At 30.1% G+C, this 26,549-nt stretch overlaps 1 protein-coding gene across 7 annotated transcripts in view; it reads right to left on the bottom strand.

The window, feature by feature from the left end:
* Nucleotides 1-26,332, bottom strand: part of LOC120767633 (pneumococcal serine-rich repeat protein) — a 164,238-nt gene extending 137,906 nt beyond the window's left edge. For all 7 annotated transcript variants that reach the window (XM_040093795.1, XM_040093793.1, XM_040093794.1 and 4 more), the window contains exons 1-2: nucleotides 26,234-26,332; nucleotides 18,917-19,180 (exon numbers count right to left, since the gene is read on the bottom strand). The gene's annotated coding sequence lies outside the window, so the exon portion shown is untranslated. The remainder of the gene's footprint in view (nucleotides 1-18,916; nucleotides 19,181-26,233) is intronic.
* Between the last annotated feature and the right edge of the window lie 217 nt (nucleotides 26,333-26,549).

The following is a 26,549-nucleotide window of genomic DNA, read 5'->3' as shown; positions in this document are numbered from 1 at the left end:
TTTTTTTGCTTTTCACTTTCAATTTATTGCCTTTGCTGTTGCATTGCCGCAATTGGAAATTACAAAACACTTAAATTTTAACTGTTTTATCTCCGCTGCTTTGTTTCGTTGATAAACGAGCACTCATAAATAATGGCCGAAAATATTATTCGATGTTTCATAAGGTTTTTATGCTTCATTAGTGGGTGATTAGCAAATTCTGCGGCATTTTAACGGTTCACTGCGGAAATGCCAAATCTATTACTTAATTAGCGCATAATAAGATCAATAATGGTTCGATATGAAAGAAAAGCATTCGAATTCATTTATTATAGATTCAAGTTGGATCGTTTTTATTTTGTAACACTTCGTTTCGAATCGAATTGTTTTTAAAGTCTAACAATAAGTTATAAAATCTTAAGTCCATTTAAAAGCTAATCAAGCTCAGTGAAGTGATTGAGCTTTTTGGTGGTACGTTGTTCTTTAGTATGCAGGAATATCTTTACTTTTTACGCCTGTTTGACCGCAGGAATGTACTAAAGCATTAGCCAATAGGTTTTGGTGAACTCGGAGCTTAGATATATATTCCATTCTGATGTACTATATTTCTTTCTCTACCATAGGAATACCAAGATCCTTATGGATATTTTCATTACGCATGTACCATAGCGAGCAAGTGATTGTTCTAAGCATTTTCGATTAGAATCTTTATCATTTTCAAACTCCTGAGCTCAGTCTAGAAATATAGCTGAACAGTACTCTCTGTGCTCAAACGCTTTTCTTATTTCATCAGTTATTCTATTTACTTGCTCAATCATGCTTTGTTTTTGCACGAAACCCGAATTCGTGCGTTGATATTACATTATATTCATGGAGGAAAGCAGACATCTTTGATAGTAACATTTTTTCAAATATTTTGCAAAGATAGGGTTGAAGACTGATTGGTCTATATGAAGACAGCTGTATTAAGGCTTTCTCAGGTTTATCTATTAGGATAATCTGCGAATTTTTCCATGAGATTGGATAGTATCCGAAACTAAGAATTGCATTGAAGATCAAAGAGAGCGCTTCTACAGTAATATTTGCTAACTCAATTAGCATTTATTGGGTAATATTGTCATGTCCTGGCGATGTTTTTGGATAAGTTCTTTAGTGATTTTAGAAGTGAAGTCTTAAAAGACTCGAGCGACTCGTAAGCTGTATTGGCTAAGATTAACAACTTAAAGTTGTTCTTTGGCCAATTTGGTTGAAATACCTTTTCTAGGTGATTTGCAAAGCAATTAGCCTTTTCTTCGTCATTTCGAGCCCAATTTCCAGTTAAGTCTCGTATAGGCATGTCAAAGTCGACTGATGGCTTCATGGATTTTTGGGCTTTTCAAAAAGAAATTTGCTTGATTGAATTTGGACGCAGCTTCTTTATATTTCAGTGTTGAATTCTTTCTCTCTTTTAAGCACTTTTTTAATTTACTTACAAGAGATTTCAATTCAATTGCAGGTGAGTGGAAGGGGAGCGATTTATCTGTCATTCTCATCTTGCACGCCTTTTTTCATTTACGAGCTTTTCTATTTCACTATCTATGAATTTTTTAAAACCGAGCGGCTTATAGTTTTTTTCAGGTGTTGCTAAGATTTTGTGTGTTTTGGTTTGCAGACATTGCGTTATGTAAACTTCTACCTTTTGAAAAGTCATTCTCGTGCGGTAATTATATATTTTTTTGTACAAATACAGAAATTCCTATAAATATAGTTTGCAAATCCAAACAGAGATACATATATTATTTCCTAGCGGAAAAGCTGTCAGATCAAGCAAAGCAGAGTTAGAAAATATCGTAGAAAGACAAATGTCAAGTTAATTGTCAAATTAAATACGTGAGTTTGACATGTATGTCGGTTATAATTTGGTCAATTACTAGGTGAAACCTTACATAATAAAAAAGTTTAAAGCCAGTGAAAATTTAATTCCCAAACTCAAGTTCCTTTAAAAAATTTATTTTTCAGCTTTTACTATCAGAGCATTTGCGGCGACGAGGTAGTTTAGTGGTATCTAATTAGATAAAATACCATGAAATGAGGACTATTCTAAAGTGACCCTTCAGAACCACCCTCAAAAAGAAAAAGATACTGTCTGGTTTGGTTCGCATGTCGAAGATATTATTTGTTCATATTTTTTTAGACTAAAAGTAAAAGACAAGCTAGTATTACTATATACATAATTATGTATATATTTTATCAAACCTTTAGTTACTCTATCTTAATCAAGAATTATATTATTGAAATACGTTAGACTACTTTTTGAGTAGGTGTGTTAAGTCAAGTAAGATGGAGTAATGTGTAGAAGTTCACGCAAGTGAGGAGAGTGCTCTGAGTGGCCAGAAAGGATTACTTTACATATGGCTCAAGCAGCTCATGACCTTCGTTCTTAGACTAAGAATTCTCTGGATAACCAAAGAACATCCACAGAGCTAAGGTAAGAAGGCGAATCATCCCTTCCCATGGTTGTGCGCTGTGTTTGAGGTGGCTGTTTGCCCAAATTTAAATAAAATGCTTTTAAAATTTCTGGGCATTAATGCAGCTGAAACATTTGTCGTTTTAATAATTTAGCATCATGACTACAAGTATTCAAGTGGCACAAAGCACTGAGCTAAGGTCGCGAAGTCATCGAAAACTTGCTTCATGCAATCCACTATCCTTGCATGCACCTCTGTTAATGGCGATAACATAGGAAATGATAAAGAAACAGTGCTTAAAATGAATAAAAGAAACAGTGCTTAAAAATCATCAGATGATCTCAAAATATAACAGCCATACACGCACCCACCTCATTTAATGACGATAACATCGAATATAGAGAAACAGTGCTTATAAATCATGTGCGGATCTCAAAATCCTCTCATTAATCGACTCAACCGTTTTTGTTAATGTTTTGGTTATTTTTTTGGTTATTGTTTTGGTTAATGTTTTGGTTATTGTTTAGGTTATTTTTCTGGTTATTGTTTTGGTTAATGTTTTGGATAATGCTTTCGGTATAAAGTGTGCCAATACTAGTATCGTACCAAAAGACCGAAACTTTTTGCAAAAAGATGCCGAGCAGAGGTCGTAAAAGGGATGCTTGGCAACTTCGCTGAAGATTCCATATTTAATAACTTCATCTTTACTGGTGGGGAGACGTGAGTTACTGAATATGACCTCAAAATTGTTAAACAATCTAGGGAATGGCGCTCCAAAAATGAGTTGAAATCGAAAAAAAAAGCATTGACCGATAGTAATGGCGCCTTATTTGAAGACATTAATAGGGATTCATATTAATATATATGTAACAAAAACATACCGGGAAATTGTGTTTTGTTTGAAGGCGTTAAAACGGATTTAAATAAAATGTATGAAAAGGTAGTTCTTATGTCAATCGTGGTCTAATTTGATAAAGCATATTTCCATAATTTATTATATTTTATAAATAAATATATATTTGTTACTGGATTCTTGCTTAAATTTCCTTTCAAAGCACTTCAGTAGTGCCATAAATGCTTTTTCTTGCTAGTGTCAAATGGTACTGGATTACAACAGTAACAAGCTGTGATTCCAAATGTAATTTTACTCGCAAGACTCAATTAAACGTAATACCGAAGACTATAAACAAATCTACGTATCGTCGCCTAAACTGCAAAACAACATATCATTAAAAAATCAAAATTGAGTCACTACATTATGTTACATATACATACATATATGCATAAAATTTTCAGCTTTCGTCGTTAGACATAACCAATATATAATCAATATATAACCAATATATGACCACTTCATAACTGATATGTAACCAAAACTCTAATTTTTCTCCATACAAGTGGTTTCTGTTATATCGTTTTTACTTCGCCGGTAAACTTATAAAAATCAATGTTATGGTATTTTGCTGACGATATATAATAATATTAAAGAAAAAAATATATGAAACCATAATCCAATTAGCCAAGTAAATCATGCGCTACAAATCTATAACCACCAGGTACAATCTATATTATATATTGTATATCTCACAAGCAACTTTATGTGTGCCACCATTAGTCTAATTAACATTTTGAATTTCATCAAGGACTGCCCTTCAGCATTTGACAGCGCGCCGTGTCTGTACGAGCAGATCACAAGTTAAGCTTCAAAAGTCAGGCCATGGCATGGCGACTTTTCCTTTTATTTTTAATTTCACGCTAAATTAGCAAAACTTGTGACTTTGTGTTAAAAATTTAATTTTATTCAAATTACTTGCTACTCAAAGCGTTTATTTTCTTGCTAAGTTTTTGCAATGCTGTTTATGTGTTTCTTTCATAGTTTTATGTTACTTATTTTTTTACATTGTAGCAGACAGCTAATTCTTTGTTTAACGCAATGCACATTTTACGCTCTTGACATAACGCGTCAATAACGCAGCACAAACAAAAGACTTAAGCAACGAACTTGAACATTGACTGCGTGTAGCTCATATAATAAATATAATAATACAGATATACTATATAGTATATGGGAAAGTTAAAGTGTTGTCAACGGAAAATCAGGTGTGACAACGCGCTAACGTAAAACGTGCAAAAATTGGGAGGAGTATTGTGCAGGCAAGCGCATAGAAGTATGTGATTTGTAGGGTGAGGCGGTAGTTAAAAGAGTTTGCAATGCAGTTTGGTGATAATAAATATAAAATGCGGCTAGGTAGCGAATGGCAGCACTCTATGAGTTAATTTTTAATATTTTTGAAACTACTGGAAATAATTTTGATATATGTATATGTATGTATATCGTCACCTAATATGCAAAATAACGTAACATCACTTTTCATAAGTTTACAGGCGAAGGAAAAACGGTATAATAGAAACCACTCATATTGAAAAAAATTTGACTTTTGGTTATAAAATAGTTATATAGTGGTTGTATATTGGTTATATAGTGGTTGTACATTGGTTATATATGGGTTATATCTAACGACGAAAGCTGAAAATTGTATGCTAAACATATGTGGTATGATGTAGTGAATCGTAAGCAATAAAAAATTAATTTTATATTTTTTTCATCATACGTTGGTTTGCATTTTAGGTAATGATATACAAAGTTAAAAACTGATTAAATTACTGATTTTCTAAGAAAAATCCGAGTACTTCTTGTTATGTCTTTTAAGTATAATATTTCTATATTTTTTCTGTTTTATATAATCAGAAGCATAAAATTCTTACATTTTTCTTCACAAGCATTATGCAATGGTCACACCATTGCCTAACGAATATTTCATATTATCTTCGTTACAATAGTTCGCTCTCTCGTATAGGCCGTCACGCAAATGCAAACGGTAGCAACACTGCTGATAAAAAAAATGCACAGCAAGAACTCAAACGCGCTTAATTAAGACAAATGAAAACGGAGGCACGCAAGTGTTGTGCCTTAAGATTGTCTAACACGAAGGCAAACTGTCAGTGGAGAAAAATGTTATAAATAAGCCCGGTAGGAAATTCAAATCGAGCATGTTAGTGGTCACTAAATAAGAATTGGAGCGTACAGTGGCTAAACAGACTCCGTCTTCGAGCTTACTGCAAAATATTGCTTTAAAGTTTCTGTTTTTATCAGAAATATTTTGAAAATAAGAATCGAGGATCATTACGAACAAAATTCATGAAGTGAGGGATTTATAAAGTGAATAAACTGAAAACGATGTAATTAAGATTTGTTCGTAACTAACCCGTGTAAGAGACCCTGCAAAAATGTTAAGGTGTGTGTCGCAGATTCAGTGATACTCAATGCTATCAGTGGTTACGATCAATGATCAGTTGCTCTCACTGAGAAATACTGCTTCATATCTTGAGTTCTTGTAAGAAATATTTAGAAAAAAAGAATTGAGCATCATTATGATCATTGACCATGAAAAGAGTGATTTATAAAGTGCATAAATTTAATGCGTTGCAATTAGTTTTTTTTTAATATTTCATTTATCATCCATATATATTACATTATACTACAATTAATGAAAATCGGTAAGATTAGGCAAGAAGATGACAAGAACCTGAAGTGTAATATTTTTAAACATTATTTGAACTAAGATGTCATAAAAGCATAACCTGAAATATAGCATACTCAATTATATTTTGAAGTAGAATAGAATAAATACAAATAAAAAATAAATGACGACAAGTTATTTTTCAGTTTCATATTTTTCATTGTAATAAATAATAAAATAAATACCATACATCGAGAATTTACACGATCAGTTTCGCCTCAAAAGCCTTGAGAACTCTAAAAAATATTGCATAAGTATTTAAGTTTTTATAAAAAAAAATAGAAAAAAGAAACGAAGTTCATTACGATCAGTGACCATGAACAGAAAATTTTATAAAGTTTATTAACTGAGATCGAAAATCATCATGATCATTTAAGAAGATCAAAGAAGAGAAAATTTTATAAAATTATTAACTGAGATCGGAGGTCATTATGATCAACGATCATAAGGAGAAAAATTTATAAAATTTATGGACTGAGATTTTTGGAATATGTAAACGATCTGGCACGTTTTTATCAACTAAGATCGACAAGATCAGCAAGAGATCAATGATTTTGGTGATCCTCTAAATAGTAAAAATTGAAAGTGAAAATTTTTAAGAATTATTTAAACAAAGATTCCATAAAAACAACTTTAAATGTACTTGTAGTAAATTCGAATGAATATTTCGAACCATTTATGGAAAATGTATCGATAAGTACGATAATTTTTTTACTTTCACAGACTAAAATAATATCCTTTTTATAAAAAATAGTAAAAACTTAAACTCCAGATACCAAAATTAACAGTATTTCTGCTCGATGAGTATTTAGAGCTGGATATGACTGATTTGAGAGCAAGCTCTTTGTAACTGATCGCAAATCCAAAATATTCAAATTCTTAATATGATATTGATATTTTACTTGGCTTATAATGCAGGCATTAGCGTACTATATATAGACTATATAGGCTATATATTATATACATATATATAAATATATTGGATTTATATATTTTGGATACCGATCGTATTAGGAAATCATCGAGGATCGGTACGATCACTATATTTTCTCATAAGCAACTTTTTTATTGTATCAGGCTTAAAAGATATGAGTCCTTACATGCTTGATATTGAAATATTTGCTTAAAAAAAGAACTGTTATTTTGAAAACCGATCGGAATACACGAAATAATCATCGAGTATCGACACGATCACTATATTTTCTCATAAGCAAACTATTTATTGTATGAACTTTAGAAGAAATGAGTTTCTTACATACATGATACTGAAATATTTGCTTAAAAAAGAATTATTATTTTGGAAACCGATCGGAATACACGAAATCATCATCGAGGATCGACAAGATCACTAAATTTTTCACATAAGCAACGTTTTTATTGTATCAACTTGAAAATAACTGAGTTCCTTAGATGATTTATATCGATACACTTGCTTAAAAAATTTCTGTAAATGAAAGACTTTAAATTCCACAGAAGATTAGTATGATCACTTTAGAGTATGCCATATCGAAATTTTACAATTTGGTACCAAGTTTGCTGAACATTAAATAGGTACATTCTATACATTTACAACTTATTTCTAAATACTCACTCAAGATCGCTTAGATCAGAAAATTTAGATTAGATACTGAAAAATTAACCACTGATCATACAAAGAATATTTTTTTAATACTTTATTTTCATAAGAGAAATAATCTCTCAAACCATGCAATAAAAAACTGAAGTGACATATTTTTCAAATCCATTTCTTCAGTTTTAAATTATTTTAAATTATTTTTGGAGATCGGCAAGATCAGTTATTTTAGAGCAGATATTTAAGGACCTACTTCTACAAATAATTTTTTTTTTAAACTTCATGCACATATATTCACAAGAAAATAAATTTCTTCAGTTTTAGATACTTTTAAACTTTTGTGGAAGATCCAAAATTTCAATTATTTTAAAATATGTATTAAAAGAGTTTCCCACCACTTGTTTCTGATATTCTTTTTGGTATTTTTCTGGTATTTTTTCCGGTATTTCGACACTCTTCATACAACAATTTCCTACTGGGCTTTATGAATTATTAAGATAAATTCAACTGCCAGGCATGGAACTATTGCTCCACAACCGGAGGTGATTGGCACTTATGCATTATTTGTGCTACACACAGCTCAAGAACCGCCAGCATTAGTTGCGAAATCAAATAAAAAGGCATAATTACAAATAATAACAACAACTGTTAGTGCAAATTCAACTGCCAGCGCACTTCATTAGCAACGGGCAATGGAATAATTATGCTAGAGTAAAGTGTGTGTGCAAAATTTAGGCGTGGAACGCTTGCCGAACTGTCAAATCCTGTTGGGTGTCGGGTGTCAAACAATTAGAAGTTATGCATGACTTCTAGTTGCACGCACACATACATTTACATCTTTATACATATATTGTAAATTTATAATAAATTGCTGCAGAGAGTCATTAATTCGAAATTAATATTTTTTCATGCACCACACTACGCCTTAAGCCGCTTTGGCGGCGCACGCGCCATCGGCGCTTTTAAGTTTCGAATTCCTAGTAAGGTGGCCAGTTGGCATGGAATAAAAATAGAATGCTAGAAGGAATTAATAATACAAATTTTGTATATAATGTTTGAGTGATTATGCGCTAGGTGAGGCACAGGCGCTTAGAAAATGGATTTAGCGCACACTTTTTGGCTTATAAGTGATTCAATTGAGATGAGAATTCTTAGAATAAAAATATATATTTTTATATATTTATATACATAAAATATTTAACAGTGTTTTTTGTTTTTATTAACTTTACTCATGCATAGTCTATTTTGTAAAATAAATAAAATAATAATATTTAACTGAGAAAAATTTTAATGTTTAATTTTTCTTTTTTTCAATATCTAATATGGGCAAAAAATAGTAAGAAAATAATAAAATTAATATATAATTTCTTAATCTTTGAATATTGAGGAAACATTTAATTCAGGATAAAAATAGTATCAAAAAGAATAAATTCATATTCTTATCTGATATTTAGTTTTTGATATCTCATATTTTTTCTTGACGCCCAAATGTAGGCACGATTTTTACACCGCTTTGGGTACACATACCTTTCAAGATATTTCGAGAAAACAATGGACTGATCTGTATAATATATGAATATATTATGAATCATTTCATCTATTTTCTGTGTCAGTTTTCTTTACTTACTTTGATAGTACAGCAGCTCTAATTTTATTAAAATATAATATTCAACCTACTTTCCAAAATAATCACTGAAAACTTTAACTTAACCACCAGCTCCGGCAAAATCGGTAAGAACCTCGATGAGCCGTACGTTACTACACGATATTTTAGACAGTGTTCATCTTTCTCGTGCGTCGTCTTCAATAAAAATGTGGAAAAAATGGTCGCGCCAATAATTTAAACCGCAATGGCTTGGCCTACTCTATAAGTATAATGCTACTGGAGTACGCAGATGATATAGATACCGTAGGCTGTCAGATCTACTTACTAGCGTAACCTTAAAAAAGAAGCGAAAGAGGTTGGTCTTGTGGTGAATGAAGACAAGGCCTGGCGCATCTTGGTGACTATAAGTTTGAAAAAGAGAATTACTTTGTCTAACTCGAAACGAGCAATCCAAGTCTGGAGATCAAGCGCAGAATATCTTTTGCCAACGTACTACTTTGATTCGTAGGAAATTGAGAGCAGACCTCTCTCTCTCCGCACAAAGCTTTTGGAGTGAGTAAGCGTTGAATATGGAAGAAGATAGAACTACAAACTGTATGAGCTCTATGGTGACATAGATATAATTCTTCTTCTTTTTTGTTGGTGTAGACACCGCTTACGCAGTTATAACTGTGTTAAATAACCATATAAAAATCCAACGAATGCGCCGGTTAGGCCACCTCGTTCGCATGGAAAATGATGCTCCAGCGAAAAATGTCTTTGATTCGAGACCAAAGAGTGGACGACATAAGCAAAAGCGCACGCGCATTTAATGGAGCGACCAAATACAAAGCGAGCTGCCTACATGTAGGATGTATAACTGGCGTGACATCACAAAGGACAGCGGCAACTGGCTAAGATTCGCGATTAAGTGTACGCGGTTGTAGTGCCAAAGACGCAGAGGAAGAAAAATAAGACTTAGAGTTATTTCTTATTAATTCTAATAAGTTTCTGCAGTTCAGTATAGAGCCTGAAGGGAATTCATGAATTTTGAACTAATTTCGAAAATTTAGTATTGTATTATTTTTCTTCTTTATTGGCGTCGGCACCGCTTATGCGGTTATAGCGGAGTTAGTAATACAATATTGTGTTCTAGAATATAGATTAAGTAATTTTTTTAACTTATTATTATTCTAATGAAAGAGAAACAACATAAAAATCTTTCCCTGAACTAAGTTCAAAAATCTTCATATAAGATCGTAGCTCTACAAGGGATATAAAGTTAATTAATGCATACAAAATGGTTAGCTCGAACAAAAACCTAGTAGTTGATAATATTTAAACTAATTTTGTGGTACTTACATTCGAGGTAATTAATACTTAAAAAATTATTTTTCAAAGCTACTTTGAATTTAGTACATATTTTGTTGCCTACCTTTAGGCGCCAATAAATAATACCTCTAAAATAATAAGCCGATATTTTATATTGTTGCGAATCGTGGGCTTTATGATGTTGTTTGGGATCATAAAATTTAAAATAAAAACAAACCGAATTTTTTATTGAATTTCTATGAATTTTTATTATTGATTGATATCTCTTTGATTGTTTTATTATTTAGTTTTTCATAGATTTTTTATTATTTATATGAATTCGTTATTAAACTTCTATGGATTCTAGTTATTTAATTGTATTGCCGCCATTTAAAATTATTTAATAAATAAGCGATGACATTTTTTTTATATTTTTTCCAAGAATTTATCTACTCAACTGTATTTATTACTGATATTTAATATTTATTTATCCACTACCGAAAAAGGCTTCATAATTTCTGTGTGCCACCAAATTTGGCACGCGTTGTGGCGATAAGCAAATCAGCAGTTTTTATAGCAAAATTTATACGTTGTGGCATATTTTCTATATTGCATGCGCATTCTTTATTTATTGGGATTATTTAAAAAAAAATTTAAGGTTTTTATTTGACTTTTTTGTATTGTGTATTTACTTTTATTTGTTTGTTTTTTGCATTTTTTTGGAATTATTTATTTATTTGGTATTTTATTCAATTTTTTTTTTAATTTTTTGTGTTCTTTTATTTAAATTTTTTTTGAAATTTTTTGTTTGTTTTTTATTTTCTTATTTCAATTTTTTCGCCAATTTTTGTATAACTGTGTTAACGCATTCTTTTTCGCCTCTTTATGTCTACGCAAAAAGTGTCAACAACTCGCTGAGCGGCCATAAATTTCGTGTACATTTGGCAATGAAAGGTAATTAAAATTATGTACAACAATATATGTACAAAAACTGAATAACAACAATAATAACACAGAATAACACAGAATAAGCAAATAAGCGATCCAACGTGCCTCAATTCGCGCCTTGCACGCTTATTTGTATTTCAGACAGTGGGTTGTTGCCAACTAAGCGGCGCTGGAACGCATGCGCAAAGCAAAAGTGGGACTTACTATCAATAGGCTTGTGAAAAAAATATATGAAAAATTATAAAAAATATATAACAATGCGTAAAAGAAGGGTGCACGATTAATTACGTGTTGTTGGCGCAGGCAGCAGTTAGACAATAACACACTCACCAATGACGACTGACTGACTGAACAATCAAATGCCTGACCATATTATGTATTATTATGGCGCGCATACAGCAAACTACCTCACGTGCAAAATATAACTTAGCTGCCAAATTGTTACCAGCCATAACGTGCCGTTGACTCATGTCGGCTCTTGTCTATACCTTATATATATACAATTAATAATACATACTTCTGCAACCGCTTTGTCTTAAGCGCATTCGTCTCTGCCATTTTTCACTGCATTTTCCGTGTGCACTTTACATTACTTTGCCCATTTAAATGGCCGCTTAAATGCTTGCAATTAGTATGTAATTGAAACTTACAGTTAGCACAAATAGTCAACGACAATGAGTGTGCCACAAACGACTGCCACTACCGCACACCGCACACACGTACAACATTTGTAACTTGCTGCCAAGCCAAGCAGCTGGTAAATCACCAACTCATTTACAATCACGCTGAGTGCATTTGGCGGGCTTGTCCAACTGGTTTTTGACGCGTACACGTAAAGTGAGTGCTAACTTGGCTGACGTAACGTAATGAGCGCACTAACGGACAAACTATCGTACGAACGAACGAGAGTATGAACTGGTCGGCCAACCAACTTGCTGCTGCTGCTGCTGCCTGTGGCGTTAGTACGTTCAGTTAGATTTTCATCAACTTTTGACACTTTGACACTGACATTAGCAATTTTTCGTGCCATTTTACACATTTTTCTTTCCCCATATTCATATAGCTATGTAAGTATGTGAGTTATATTGCTTTGCCTACGAGTTTTTAAATGCTGTGTGACATTTGGTGACAGTTATGTTGAGGTGGGGTTCAAGTCATATTGTCTGTGTTGTGGTGAAATTATTGCTTTCATAAGGCGAGAAGTTGATATACAAGTGGTTGTAAAAATAGATTAATAAAGTAAATAAATTAAAAAATTTAACAGTTGGGTAACGGTAAATATTTGCCAATAAAAGTGTGCAATGCGGAAGACTGTTATTTAATTTTTTAGTTATTTATTTTAAAGCAACAAAAATCTTACTAATATTTAGAAAAATTTTGTGCACAAAGTACAAAAAATTCAAAAATTAGTTAAAAAAGGAATCTGTTTTTCTTTCTTTAATTTTAGATGATTCAGAGGTATAGTATTCACCGAAAATAGTCTTTTTTGAGAAGAGCTCTCGGAAATCGACTATATTTCCTTTGCAAATACGATATTTTTACTAGTAGTAAGTCTTCAAGTACAGCTAGAAGATACCATTACATGTAATAATTTTGAATTAATAAATTAAAAAATTTTCTCAAACAAAATTCTAAATTAAAAGACCTTGATCAGCTAGTGGTGGGAAAATTCAGGTAAGTGTGCGTGTCTTGTTCGAAACGAGATAACTTGTTTTTTCAATTTCTTTGGTGATTTTTAGCTTAATGAAAAATTGAAGAAATTATTACTTTAAGCAGCTTGCTATCTGAGTCAATTCCTACCTGGGTTAATTGCTTGGATGGTTGAAGAACGAGATCGAACAGGCGCCACAACACTAACAGCAGAATTTAAGCCAACAACAGGACCATTCTAAAATACTCCCAAACTGAAGCTCTTGATCCGGAAATGTTTCAAGAAGTTAAATAGGTACATATCAGTATCAAACTTAAGCTACTTCAAGAACTCAAAAAGATATCAATAAACATTATCCTTTATAGTTCTCAGGCAATTTATGAGGTCAGTAAAGATCCTTTAAGCTCCGTTTGAGTAGAAAAAATTTGGAAGAAAAAAAACTACAGGTTTTTCTTCTATGTCGGCATCTTATAGGACATACTCCAGCCCAAAACACCAATAAAGAAAATGCGGCAAAAAGAAGAGTCAAAGTAAGTTCCCGTAGAATTCAGTGTTTAGGTACAAAATCCAATCTTAACTACATTGGGACAGTCCATTTTCTAGCTACTAGAATCTACATGTGCACAACGCTACCGGATTCTTACCGACAAAGCGCTCTTAACTTAGCAAAATTCTTCATAATTATATACATAGAACAATAACAACAATTTTAATAATTTTGATATTTTACAAGCAAAGCTTTCTCTTTTAACGCTTGTATCTTTTAATAAACATTTAATAAATAAAAAATAAATATTTTTACTTTTTAAAAAGGAGGCAACTCCGCAAAATTGTATTCTTTTTTAAATATTTGTCAAGCAAAGCTTACTCCTGTCTTCTAAAGTATGTATAATTTGGGAAATATTTGATAAATAAATAATAAATATTTTTGCTTTTTAAAAGGGTGGCAACTCCGGTGAAAATATTTTTTTTCTCGGTAACTTATTATTTTATTGGATATGAAAGAAATAATTTATTTAAACTTTTTGTGAAGGTGGCAACTCTGGTTAAAAGGCATATTTTTTTCTAATATTTTGTACAATAATTACCTTCATTTTTTTTTGTTTTTGTTTTTTTTTAATTCTTTGGGAAGGTGGTAACACTGTTTAAAACATTTTTGGTTCTTAATACTTTGCACATTCACTCCGTTCAAAATATTTTTTTGATTTTTTATTTCGAATGCTGTTATGATATTTGTGTTGTAAAATTAATTTTTTGAAAGGGTGGCAACATTATTTATAATATTTTTTATCTTAATATTTGAATGAAATTTCTTTAGAAATATATTAAAGTAAAGATTAATAGAGTGGCAACTCCGTTAAAAACTATCTTTGCTTGAAGACTGTCTGGGAATTCGATAATGCTAAGATGAAAATTTCACCCAAATATAAGCGACGATTCCGGCTTTCCCATGGGAAATGAATTTTTTGAAAGGGTGGCAAAATTATTTATAATATTTTTTTATCTTAATAGATATATGGAACATATGCCACTATAACAATAACAACTCAAGGTCAAAAATATCCAAAATATAATTTGTGAGAGTAGATTTGAACTCACTCAATTTTTTTTCTGACATACGAGGTGTGTTCAAAAAGTATCGCGAATTTTGTGTTTTTTTCAAAAATTATTTATTTATTCATGAATATCTATTTTGTCCCCTTCAAAGTAATCCCCATGAGATATTATACACTTGTACCAACGGTTTTTCCAATCTTCGAAGCACTTCAAAAATCATTTTTTTTTATCTTCAGCTCCTCCTTCGATGCCGTCTTTATCAAAGTCACAGGGGGCCAGATCTGGGGAACACGGTGGCTGCGGCATCATTAGTTTTTTGTTTTTGGCCAAAAAGTCGCGCACAAGCAACGATGTGTGAGCAGGTGGTGCAAAAGCCAATTTTTGTTCTTCCACAAATCCGGGCGTTTCTGGCGGATTGCTTCGCGCAAATTGCGCATAACTTGCCAATCGATATGTTTAGGTCCTCAGAAACTTCTCTAACGGTGATTCGACGATTGGCCAATATCCATTTCTCCACTTCATTAATTTTTTCGTCTGTTGTTGAAGTGCTCGGGCGTTCGGCACGCTCTTCATCGTTCACATCTTCTCGGCCTTCTGAGAACATTTTGTACCACCGATAAACGTTGCTTCGGTCCAAGGTAGCTTCTCCGTATGGCACAGTCAACATTCGGAAGGCATCCGCGCACTTTATTTCGTTTTTCACACAAAATTTGATACAGGTTCTTTGATCCATTTTTTTGAATATGTAAAAATCGAAGACAATCCAAAAACACGTGCAAGCAAAGCAGCTGTCAACAATTAAATGAACATTCAAAATGCCGAGCTTGTCGTCATAAGAGAGAGACATGAGTACCAACATAACGCCACAAAAAATTCGAAATTTGAATATACGTAACCCGCGAAAATTCAAAATTCGCGATACTTTTTGAACACACCTCGTAGAGGTTTAATATAGTTGTATCTAGCTTTGTTGACCTTAATAAAATTGCTTTTGAAACTAACCAGTTTAATTCTTTATATCTTTTTCTTGCTGAAACAACTAGAAGTTTAGCCTTCTATATTCGTTATGCGTAACCCTTCGCTACCAAATAAGCACTGCAGTGGCCGTGCATAATTTCGAAGAAAAAGTTAAGAATAAGAATTAAATGTAAATGCAAATGCATGAGCTCATTTCTAGGTATTACCTTCTATACCCGAAATTTATTCTAAAAAAATATAATAAATATATTTGCTGCCAAATGTAGCAAATTACACCTCAAAATTCCAGTTAAGCCCAGACCTTTTATTAAATTGCATAAACATACAGTTTGTTCCAGCAAATGGCAATGATAGCAAAAAAATGGCAATAATTTGCATTTGAACTCACAAAAATTTTTATTTGCATAACCGACAAATATGCAAATTACCGTATGATTCTTGTTTGTGTGCACAATAATTTCACGCCCCAAAATAACATCACGCGAAATTCCAAAGAACACTGTGACGACACACAATTTATACTATTTGTACGTGAACGCAAAGTTCAAACGAAATAAGCGAAAAAAAAAAATTTTTTTTTTCTTGTATTCAAACAAACATAGTAAGCCAGAATAATACAGAAGAGTGCAATAGTAAGCGATTCTTCTTCTTGAATAGTAAACGCAGACAGCGGCTTTATTTGCAAAATAATAGCAAATGTTGAAGCAGTCAAAAAAATCAAATAAAAAACCAAAAAAATTGGCAAAAAATGCAAATTGACCGTGAATATTTAAGCAGAAATATAAACAGCGTCGAGGAAAAAGATATGTGTTAACAACAGCTGTCGATGCGTAATAAGAATTCAGTGAGTACTCGCGCTGAATTCGCTGACACACATATTATATGTATATGTATGCGAAATGTTTAAAACATTTATGTAAATTGAAATTTGGACGCACTGTTGGGTATATAAAGGCAATAGGAAGAGAGAAATAAATGCACAGAAAAAGTTAAAATGTTTCAAATCGAAGAAAAATGTGAATAAATACACATATTTACTAGCAATTAAGCACAATAAATGAAATTTTTTACTACCACACTTAAACCCTTATAACTCATAACTCTAAATATCACTAAATACTGCATTGTTATAAGCAACAAAATATTTGTTGTTGTTGTTAATTATACAAATTTATGCTAGAATTAAAATAATAATGAAAAAATTTCCATATGTCATCAGCAAACTGCATACAAGCAGTATAAACACAGCCATATCTACTATGCACATGCTTAATTGCCAGCAAGTTTGTTGCTTAAGTCTTTCGATTTACACTAAAAGAGTCATAAACTTTAATGGTATCGTCGAAATCGAAGTAGTAGGTGGTTAAGATCAATGCCAAATGGTTGACATAAAATTCAGCAAGACACAGCGCCACATGAGGTGCGCTTTGATTTTAATTTTATTATTGTCATTGTTGATTTTATTTTATGTTTTTAGTGCAGAAGCAGAGCAAAAAATATTTAAACGCAATTTAAAATGCACCAATGCCGAATGGCACGAAATTTTGAAGGCCAATAATATTGAAATGCAGAAACAGCAATGAAGTAAAGAGCAGACGATAAGCACAACGAATGCGTGGAGGTAGAGCAAATTAATCAAATTGAGGTTTAATGTTTGTAGGGTTATTAATTTAATATTGTTTGACATATAAATTGAAATCAAACTGCTCATATTAAAATATAAAAAATATGGAAATCTTAAAACAACAATTTAAAATTAATTAATGACATACATACATATATAATAATTAAATTATAGATGCATGATTGCCTGTACATTCTATGTATGTGCGTATTGAGGCTATAACTCCACAATTGGCGCTTATATTTTGATGAAACTATTATCATAGCATTATCGAATTCACAGACAGTTCTCAAGTAAAGTTAGTTTTTAACAGAGTTACCACTCTTCTTAATTTTTTTTTACTAAAATATATTTCTAAAGACATTTTATTACAACTGTAATTAATAATATAATAATTTTAAATAAAGATTTTTAAATATTTTAAACAGAGTTGCCACTCCTCATAAAAAATATTTACTATTAAATATTTCTAAATAATTTTAATTCAAATATTAAGAAAAAAACATATTTTAAATAGTGTGGCCACACTTTCGAAAAATTTATTTCACATAGGAAAACCGAAATCGTCGCTTATATTTTAGTAAAATTTTAATCACAGCATTATTGAATACTCAGACAGTCTTTAAGCTAAGTTAATTTTTGACGGAGTTGCCACTTTTCTTAAAAAATGTTTGTTATAATATGTTTTTAAAAGAATTGTATTCAAATATTAAGATAAAAAATAAAATAATAATATATATTATAAATTAAATTAATATAAAATATTATATAATATTGCCACCCTGTCAAAAAATTAAATTCACTTCACATGCATATATCATTACAGAATTCGAAACAACAAAAATCAGAAAATATTTTAAACTAATAAAATAAAAAAAATATTTTAAACAGAGTTACCACTTTTGTGAAAATTTAAAATAAATTATCTCTTTCACATCAAATACCATAACAAGTTACCGAAAAAAATTTATAAAAATATATGTATTTTAGTGGAGTTGCAACCCTTTTAAAAAGTAAAACTATTTATTATTTATTTATTTAATATTTATCGAAATATAAATATTCGCGTGAAAAATATTACAAATTAAATATAAATATTAACGGAAATATTTTAAAGATTAACTGCATATTTGCAAAATATTAAGAACCAAAAATATTTTTAACGGAGTTGCCACCTTTTCAAAAAGTTTAAAATTTTGTTTTCTTATACATCAAATACTATAACAAGTTGTCAAACAAAATACACTCAGAAATATTTTTTGAGGTGTTGCCAACCTTTAAAAAAATCATAATCCATTTTTGTTTTCTTTAAAAAAAAGTCAAATAACATTGCGGGTTACTTAGCAAATGTTATAAGAGAAAGTTTTTCTAAAGATATTACTAGCAACATTTGCAAAATGAATCTGTATCAAATTTCAAATCAATCCGAAAAGGAATATCAAATAATTTTTAGTGAAGTACCTTTAAAAATTCTTTACCATAACTGCCAACTATTCATTGAACCCAAACTCTTTTTTCTACTTTTATTAAATACTAATATTCACCAGCAAAATATTTCAGAAATATTTGCATCCAATATATTATTACTCTCATGTATTTACTTTTATATGACGAGTCTAAAACTTCAAATAACCTTATTTGTATTTTCAATATTTTTAATTCGAATTCTTGTTTCCACCTACCTTTTGACAAGTATTCTTTCCTGCAACCTGCGTGGTTGTTTTAACTGGTTCTCTGCTGTATTTGTTTTCACCCAGTGCCTTATTCAAGTGCGCAGACACAAATGTAACAACAAATAATGGCGTCACTCGCACACAAAGTCACTTCACTGGCGGATAATTTTTTATATGTAAAAGAGTCTAACTTTTTTTACTTAGTAAATATTTTATTTTCTTCAGATTCAGTGTTTCTAAGTTTTGATTTAAACTCAAAAATACTTCGGCGATCTAAAGGACAGAAATGGAGGGGTTATGCAATCGTTTAAATGCAGTTAATTAAAATATAATATAATATATATATATATAGTATACATATAATATATTACATATTTTGTAATTAACAACATTTAAGAGAAGTCCTTGATTATGATTTATTATTATTACTTTTCTTTAATTATGATTTATATCTATTAAATTATTTCGATAATACTTATTACCACTATTTAAATAGATTTTATTATAGTTTATTTGCATTATATGCTAGTTAAATCACTTTAATCATTATTTAATGGTTTTATTACAATGCAATTTTGTCACATGCTTAATTATTTTTTTTAAATTTTGAATATTTGTGAAATTTGTTTCTATTAGCTTTGTAATATATTTTGAATACAGGATAGCTAATTGATAATTTTTTAACTTTACTGAATTTAATTAAAGAAATTCTAGGATAAGGATAAAATTGTACGAATTTAGAAAACAAAAAAATTTTGTAATTAATTCTATAATACAAAAATTAAAAATAAACATTAGCATTATAATTAATTTAATTTTTATATTTAGTTTAAAATAAATTTTACAAAATAAAAACAATTAAATTTATAATTATTTTAATTTTAATTAATTTTTATATATAATTTAAAATATTTTTTTTAAACTAAAAATAAAAATTTTATAATTTATTTTATAATTATTTTAATTTTAATTAATTTTTTTTTAGTTTGTGATTTAATTTTTTTTTCTAACATAACATAGTCATTTTATTACTTTCTTATTAAATTGAATGAAATACTGAATGATATTTTCGATAGAGTAGTGGATGATAAGTTATTTAAATAGATTATTGTCCACTACATAAATTTTAAAATTATAGATATCTTCTTATAGATATACTATATGTAAATTAAACTAATTGTTTTGTAAGTATAAAATAAACACAAGTTCAATTAATTAAAAATTATTTTAATTTCATAATTGTTTCGAAAATAATTAATTACTTAATTTCTCCACATAACTCAATCATTTAAACTTGTTGATGCCTAAATATAAAATAAAATCACGTTCAATTAAAAAACTTAATTTAAAAATTTTTTAGTCAATTAAGTAATTTTATTATTAAATTAAATTAAATTTTTTCTATCCAATTAATTAATATTTTTACATTATTCACTTAAATTATTAGAATTAGAATTCCTATTTAATTATAGAAATAAATCAGTTTTTAATATTTAGTGACTAATTAATTAACAATTTTAATAATTAATTTATCAAATTAAACTAACATCTAACTAAGTGTAAATAAAAAATAGTAGAATTTTTTTAAATTAAAAAAATGTTGTATAGATTGAAAATTAGTAGAACTTTTTTTTGTTAATTATTTTAATTTTAATTAAAAAATAGTTAAATTTTTTTAGTTGATTATTTGAATTTTAATTTTAATTAAAAACTAGTACACGTTTTTGATTTATTAATAAATTTTATAATGTTAAGTAGTCAATTATAATTAAAATTATTTTATGTAACCTTTTTCTATTAATTATCACCATTTTCTCTAATCAAATTAAATGCAAGTAATGTCGACTGCAACCCTTTAATGTGAAGTATATAGTGTATGAAACCAAAACGAATTAAACTTCATTAGCTTGTAATGCCATTAACTTAATTTCTGTTAATTAATTATTTAACCTGATTTTTCTAAAAAAATATTTATTTTTATTTATAATTATTTAAATTATTCATATTTATTTTTATCAAACTAAATTAAAAATAAGAACAAAATATGAATAAACATCAAAATAATTGGATTTAATTTAAAAAAATAATTAATTTAATAATAATTTATTTAAATTTAAAAATTAATTTAATTTTATAATTTTTTTTATAGACTGAATATTTATTAGAATGTATTATTTCGTTTTTTTAATAAATAATTTGTAATTATTGTTTCCAAAGTATACAGTTAAATTGAGTCAAATTCAATTTTAATTGACTCGATTAAGGTCATTAATTATAAAAATGTTAATTTAACTGAATTTGGAATTAACTTATTTTTATAATTATTTTAAAAATTGGAAAATTAATTTATTTCAATCCATCATACAAAATAAATGAATTATTATAAAGAAATATTTCTTTCTAAATTATAATTTATTCTAAATTTGGGTTTGATTTATTATTATTATTATAGATTTTGTTCTAATTTAAAAAAAATTAGATTTAATATAATTATTAACTTTTCAAGCTGTAAAGTTTCGTTAATTTTACATTATATATATATATATTATAATTCCTTTTTTTATATTTGCAAATCCAACATTTTTCCATAAGCAAAATGAAATTAGCTGCATCACTGAAGTTGCCTACTTTTATTACCTCATCTGCGTCTTCGTCTATGAACTTAACATCTTTCATCTGCTGCCTGGTGAGAAATTACGCATTCTACTCTTATTTGTCAGCATTTTCCTGTGCATACACTTTTCTTCTCTACCTAAGCCGCTTATTTCGCTAAAAAACAAATACGCCGCCCATCTAACTTGACACAACTAACAGCTGTTTCTTTTGGCCAAATGCAAAAAACTCGTTTTGCCTGCTGCTGTGTTTGCAATGCTTTTTAACCGGAAATATACGCTGCTGACGTAGCCACAGAAAAAAAGTGTGCCTTGAAGTCATTGTCGTGGTCGGCACTATTGCTGACTTCATAGCAATTTCATCGGCAGCAAAGCACATTTGCTTTGCTGTTTCCCTCCCTATAAGGCAACTTTGTAGCTTCTTGTACTTCCTAACTGAGTTGCTTCTAAATTTTTGCCCTTTCACTGGCATTGGAATTGGTTGGAGTGCCCAAAAACTTTTTTTGAGACTCTAATTTACCACATAAATATTATAGATTTTTCTTAAAAAAAAATATTTTTAAGATTTTCGAAAGTCTTCCGAAATATACATTTTAACATTTCACTCAATTCTTGTTTGTTTACATTTTCACTAATTTTCGCCAAACATTTCTTTGTATTATGACACCGTTTTTTCGGTCTCACATTACAGCCTTTCGCTTTTATGCACTCTCTCAGCTGCATTGTCTGCTAAAAGGCCCGACAATTTACTTCAAAAGTGTCAGTGAAATGTGTGCAAAGTGTTACAATTAAGGCAAGATTGTCTGACGTTCGGCTTTTATGCGTTTTGTTTCGAATTTCTTTCACTTTCTTCACAATGAAATTGTGTGCTAGCGAAAAATAAGAAAACAAAAAATCAGCGACAGCTCAAAAATACCATTGCGTTTACTTTTGTAGTGCCTTTTCGTTTACTTTCTTGCTTATTATGTAGGTGTATTGTTGTAAATTTTTGTTGTAGTATCCATTTTCCTGTCTCGACACACTTCGGTTAACTCGACTGCAGTGCGGTGAATAGTCTATTTTATTTTTTTCAACCTTAGTTCTATTTTTATGCACTCAAAGCAAAGAGTTAATTATTTTTAAAAATAATTAAAAGAATAGTTAGGGAAGAAACTGAAATTTTTGAAATTATGAAATTAGAATTGTGTGCGTAATTTCCTGCTTTTTTTGTTTTCTATATTTTTTATATAATTTTCATTTAAAATAGTTGAGTTTCCTTATACTTTTCCATGTCATGCCCAATAACATCTGTTCCAGTCCCAGTCTCAGTAAGTTAACATTGTTAGTTGGTACCTTGGATACCCAAATAAAATAACCAATAAAATACCAGATATAAAATTTCGAATATGTAATTAAAATTGAAATAGAAACATTACTTGAAAGAAGTCAGTTCATACAATTGCGTTCTTGGAAGCTTTAGACATATCTCTAATAATATATGTTTTTTTATAAGTTTTGTGAAAATTCGAAAGTGAACTGAATGAATTAAATATAAATGACAAGTTATCAAGGTCATATCATCATCACACATCATGTCATCTTATCATGGTAAACTGTAGTGTATGAATAACACAATTTATATGATATTTTTGTATAAATCGGGTGAGAATTACAAAGTAAATTGAGTGAAATGATGAATTGTAAGTTAATTACAAGGTTTTTTGATGCTTTATATTTTTATTTCACATCTAATCGCTGAATTCAGTTCTCTTATATAAGTTTTTTCAGAGCGGTAAGTTCCTTAGTGTGTAAGTCGGTTCAGAAATACAAAATGAATTGAGTGAAACGATGAGATATAAGTTAATTAAACGGTTTATGGTACTTGATATTATTATAATCTCTGAATTCAGTTCTCTTATACTTTATTTTTTTTCAAAGCGCAGAGTTGCTCCGTGTTTCCTTTAAAGAAGTTTGGAATAATTTGTGCATTTTCTAACAGTCTGAATGCTCATATTTTACCTTGGGACTCATTAATGTTTGCCTGAAGGAAGCTTGTGATGAAAGTAAGTGTGCATCTCATTACTGTTTCCCTAAAGGAAGCTTGTGATCAAAGTAAAGAAGAAACAGTTAAGTAAGCTTGTGATCAATAATATTAAAGTAAGCACGTTTTAACTCAACTTTTCCAGCACAACGAAAGAAGTGCTTTTAGTTAGAAAGTTTTTTTTAAGGTGCCTGGTATAAAATAAATTATGTAGTATGGTTTTATGCCAAATATTAGGAGTGAAATTAAAAAAGTTCAGAATTCATGATTTGTAGCAAGCATTTGCTGATTCCTCTGTTTCTATAGAGCTAGATAAAAATGGCCCAGCATAGTTCTAATAGCTACCAGTACCAGAACCAGTTCATTTTTATTGGGAAGCCCATAGGAAAGGCAAACGAATATATCACTGCGTATTATCAGTGTATTGGTCCTATACTCTGTAGTGAATCAGTGTGGTTTTTCTATTAATATTTTTCCAAAAAAATTTCATGGTAAATCGCACATCCATTTTCCACTAAAAAACTACGAGTTACAAGGAATTTTCATGCCAATACACCGCTGACTGAACATGAAGTTTGGTTGTTACTTTTACTGCAGCAAATTATATATTTTTGTTAAATCGGTATAATCTTTAGTAAAACTCAAAATATATATTTCAATACTAAATTGAGTTACACATGACTGGCAACTGATGGACTTATTTTCATATTTATATTTCCTAATTTTTTTATATTTTGGTTAAAACCGTTTCATCTCATGTAGAACTCATAATTAAAGTCTATTATGTTTTTCATTATGAGATCGAGATTCAGTTTGGAATATTTGAATACGATTTCTCTCTAAAAAAGTAGAATTAGTATATGAAAACTACACGGTTTCTTACGTCTAGAAAGAAACTACGGATACCTCATAAGACCTTTAGCCAAGGCAATGATACAATCTCCGCACATACGGATGAATTAATCACACACAATATATTTTTGGTCCCTCAAGGAACACCTCTAGTCCTTATACCATTTATGCTGTGTATCGAAACTATTAGTAATATTATTCGTTCTGAAACTTATCTATTCGATTAGCATCTAATATGATCACCTTACTCGTTTAGGTAACATAGTTTTGTCCCTTATAGGATACAGCTGTCAGTCAATTGATATATCAAAATCAAGCCCTTGTATGGTAAACTTGTTTAATTGGCAAGATATCTTCATGAAATTTGGCACAGAATTTTGTTGATGACAATTCTTAAATATCCGAATTTATTGTTTAAATGGGACCTCTTTAGCATATAGCTGACATATAAACTTACCTATCAAAATCAAGTACTTGTATGAAAAATTGTTTATTTAGCAAGATATCTTGCCGATATTTCGCGTGGACTCTTTTTTAAGGCAATGCTATATTATCCGAATGTAGTGTATAGATCGGACTACTATAGCATATAGCTGCCATACAAATTGGCGCAATAAAATTAAGTTCTTATATGGAAAACTTTTTCAATTGGCAAGATATCTTCATGAAATTTGGCACAGAATTTTGTTCACGACAATTCTACAAACTTAAAATTTATTTCTTACATCGGACCACTATAGCATATAGCTGTCATATGAACCGGCCTATCAAAATCAAGACATTTTATTGAAAACGTTTTTATTTGACAAGATATCTTAACGAAATTTAGCATGAATTATTATACAAAGTCACGGTGCAAAACCTGAAGAAATTTTATAAGTCGAAGCACTATAACATATAGCTGCATACAAACTGATCCACCAAAATCTATTTCTTGTATGGACAACTTTTTTATTTGACTAGATACCTGCACAAAACTTAACACAGCATATTCTAAATTCTTTGGACATAATGTTCAGATTGAACTCCTATAGCACATACGTCTTTAGATTTAGTTAAACAGTATAAAACTGATGTGAAGGGTATTTGAGCTTCATCGTAGCCGAAGTTAAGGTTTGTTTTTGGCCTTACATTGAAAGAAAATAGCTGAATTTTGTTTGGTTATACTTTGAAAAAAAAAATATCAACATCAACATATGTGCTGATTTGATGCTTTCCTGCACCAGAGTATCTACAGCTTCCACGCTAGTCCTACTATATTCCCCATTTCACTATTTTTTAAGCACCGCTGACATCATATGCCTTCTAAAATTCAATTATCTGCCTTCACTTGAAAAAAAAACAATAATAATAATAACAAAACAAAAAACTGAAACTAAATCATTTTCAAATCGCACAAGTAATTAAATTCACAGCAAACAGAAAAACTTGAGAACAGAAAAAAAAAACAATTTTGCAAACACAAATCGCGTTCGCCGCCTTCACTTGAGCACAGCAGCTAATGTTCATTTCGCTTTGCGAATTTTGTTTCACGCTTTATTATTTTCGAGTTCACTGCTGTCACTTTTGTTGGACTTTTTTACAATTTCTAAACATATGCACACACAAACTCCAGCAACTTTACCACTTCAATTTGCAGAAATTGCAATAATTTCTAGTTATTTTTTCGTGAAACACGTTTATTTATGCACTTTTCCTTAAAGTAAAATTACTTTGTCGCAAAATTGTTTGCACGTACTTTGTCGTACCTATTGGCTTTATATATATAATTCTTATATTCCAATAAGTCAAGTTGCTGCTGTTGTATTGTTATATAGAAGCGAAATAAAAAACTTGTTTCACCGTTTTCGTTGCACCTTCGCCAAGTTTTTCTACTTGATATTTGCTATTTGGATTTTTACTTGATTTTTCGTCGTTTAACTGCGATACCGAACCGTCGCTGTTGCCCGCCAACGCTGTACTAAAAGAGTTGCTTGACTGCGTCGCGCATTAAATAAATTTTCGCCGCTGACATCATCGCGCCGCGCTCACGAGGGGGGCTTGTATGGAGTCGCCGCTTCATCGTTGGTGTAGAGGCGTTCAGCCGCTCTTTCTTAGCAGCAGCAGCAGCAGCAAAAGTGGCAGTAGCCGCAATTGGTACTCTCTGTTACCAATTTCA

Source organism: Bactrocera tryoni, chromosome 2 (genome assembly GCF_016617805.1).
Source record: "Bactrocera tryoni isolate S06 chromosome 2, CSIRO_BtryS06_freeze2, whole genome shotgun sequence".
Classification (NCBI taxonomy): domain Eukaryota; kingdom Metazoa; phylum Arthropoda; class Insecta; order Diptera; family Tephritidae; genus Bactrocera; species Bactrocera tryoni.
The sequence above is the reverse complement of the archived record's forward strand: the minus strand, read 5'-3'. Positions and strand labels throughout refer to the sequence as shown.